The sequence below is a fragment of the Denticeps clupeoides genome, chromosome 3 (assembly GCF_900700375.1).
Source record: "Denticeps clupeoides chromosome 3, fDenClu1.1, whole genome shotgun sequence".
Lineage (NCBI taxonomy): Eukaryota > Metazoa > Chordata > Actinopteri > Clupeiformes > Denticipitidae > Denticeps > Denticeps clupeoides.
In genome coordinates this window covers 23076476-23079011 of record NC_041709.1, presented here as the reverse complement: position 1 = coordinate 23079011, position 2536 = coordinate 23076476, and the positions used below count along the sequence as shown (strand labels likewise).

Here is a 2536-nt window from a genome sequence, read left to right as displayed (position 1 = left end):
TGTACAAAAGCGAGGTCACATTATCGCGTCACAAACCGCGTCTCTCTGCACCTCTCTCTATAATATACAGTAATAACAAAAAATAAAAAAATATTCACAAAATAACACACATGCAAAATATTCCAAATATGTACATAAATTAAAATAGAAGCAATAACTTTTTACACACAAACCCCACGCACCTCTCACAGCTCATGCCATGTGTCCAAGAAAACTAAACCGGGTCTCCAACCCACTAACCCAAGGGCACGGCCGCATCCAACCACTTTTCGGGGGGTGATCAAAGTTTTTAGAACCCACATAACTTTTTATAAGAATCATAAATTGAACAAACAAAAATACAGAATCATATTTAACATAACCAGAAACATTAACACATTTTAACATTCTGCAATTGAACAAACACCCTGATTGTCGTTATAATTCCCTTACCCACATCAGAACACAGGTAAACAAAATAAAAGTCTTTAGAAAATAAGAAAATAAAAGACACAAGAAAGAAGAAATACATTTATAAATCTAGTGTAACCATTTAACTCCGGCACATCAAGGACATGCGAACAACAGATTGGCAGTCTTGGTTCCACCTGCCAAGAAGGAATACAGGTCAAGTAAGAGATTTAGGGACTTGGCTACAACAGAGACTGTAATATTACCTTAATCTCACAGATGCCAGTTCCGTGACATACAGGGGATAACTCCATGTATGCCAGAGACCACTCAGCCTACATGAGAAGCCAGCATGGATCCAACCAATCAGCTTCTCATACGCACCTCAGGTTTGTGCTTCATGTTGGCATCCATAACTGTAGACAGTAAATGTGCAAAACGTGAAAAGGAAATTAATACTTAGTATTGGATGGGTTGAGCCAGTTCATTGATTTACTGGATAATTTTCAAGCAAAGATTAGTTCTAAACTAAGAAGGTGACAGAGTATTTTGTCCTGATGAATTAACCAGAACAAAAACATAAGAACCCCTCAAATAAACATGAATGTTCCCCTATCATAAAAAAAAAAAAAAAAAATCAATTTGTGAGATTGTTTAACATTAATACAAGTTCCCCTAGCCTGTCCATGGTGACAGGTGTAAAGAGTGTTTTGGTCGTTCTGCTTCTGCGTCCCCTTATGTCGTCATAAAGGGAAAGGCTACACGAATTCATTGTGGTTGGTGAACGTAACGATGACGTCATATGCCCTATCAACTTCTATTTGCCGCGCTCCTCCTCGTCCCGCCTCTCTCTTCCTAATTAGCATTTAAATCTACAGACACCGAAACGGCGCGTTCCGGGGAAATGTCATTGTGGGACTGGCTCTGATGTTTATCTCGCATCCTTACCGCAGCGTCAGTGCAAAGAATAACGTGTAATATAGCCTACTTTACACTAAACAACGTGTCTATTCCGTTTAACTTTGAAGTACGCTGGCAGTAAACTCTCGTGGTAAACATCATGCGCTACATAAATCCCTTGCCTTCTCGATGTTTACTTCCTGCCCGCCATTAGTGACCGCGCGTCACCGTCACCACCACGCTACCGCCGTAAATAACACTCGAGCGCCCTCTAGCGGTAGGTCTGAGCTAAACTCAGCAGGTCACAGCAGACTGGGAAGCGGCCACGGTTTCAGTCCTGTGTTCTGTGTATGCAGAACACAGGTGTTGTGTTCATCCGAAGTACTGTTGGATTGCTAAGAAAACTGAATGCGCAAGGGTGGTAGTAGCCTAGCGGGTTCGCCTATGAACCAGAAGACCCAGGTTCAAATCCCACTTACTACCATTGTGTCCCTGAGCAAGACACTTAACCCTGAGTCTCTCCAGGGGGGGGACTGTCCCCTGTAACTACTGATTGTAAGTCTCTCTGGATAAGGGCGTCTGATAAATGCTGTAAATGTAAATGAATGCAGTAATAGCCTAAAGCTCATTATATCCCCAATCTTTCTACAGGACCACACTCACCCCTAAGTCTGGATCTGACAGCCTCTTTTCTCTTGCTGTTTTGATATTACTACTCTGAACAAGTCAGAGATGGAAGGATCCAGTCCCTGTTGTTGTGCCTGGGTTAAGCTTTATTAAAGGAGGTAAAGGAAGAACAAGTTCCCATGTCCTGACCAGACACTACATAATGCCGGAGTTCTGAGTTCTTCATAGGTTTCTTATAAAGGGTGGTAGTAGCCTAGTGTGTAACACAGCAGACAAAACACAAAGTCACAGGTTCAAATAGCAATTATTGGTGTAGATCCAACATAATATTAAATCCACATAATCTTAAATCAATCCTTCTGATTTCCCAGAATGGCTAAAGTCATGAGGTCAGACCTTGAACTCTCTCCTTAGCATCACGTGAAGAGAAAGGGTGACAGAACATTGATGCACAAAAGTAATATATTCCCGTCATCTGATCCATTACCCTGGCCAGCTCCAGTGAAGAGTAAGAAATGTTGGCCCTACTGTCATAAAACCAGAACACCACCTCTTTGCTGTGCTCTCCATAGAGTTGGCGTATATCATAGAGGAGCTGTTGGAGATGCGTGTGCTCTCA

The 2536-nt window shown here is 42.0% G+C and overlaps 1 long non-coding RNA gene across 1 annotated transcript; it reads right to left on the bottom strand.

The window, feature by feature from the left end:
* Window positions 1-422: 422 nt before the first annotated feature.
* On the bottom strand, window positions 423-1522 carry LOC114786984 (uncharacterized). Its single transcript, XR_003749276.1, has 3 exons — window positions 1339-1522; window positions 657-806; window positions 423-587 (listed from the first exon to the last, which is right to left on the bottom strand). It is a non-coding gene; the product is annotated as an uncharacterized LOC114786984 (long non-coding RNA).
* Between the last annotated feature and the right edge of the window lie 1014 nt (window positions 1523-2536).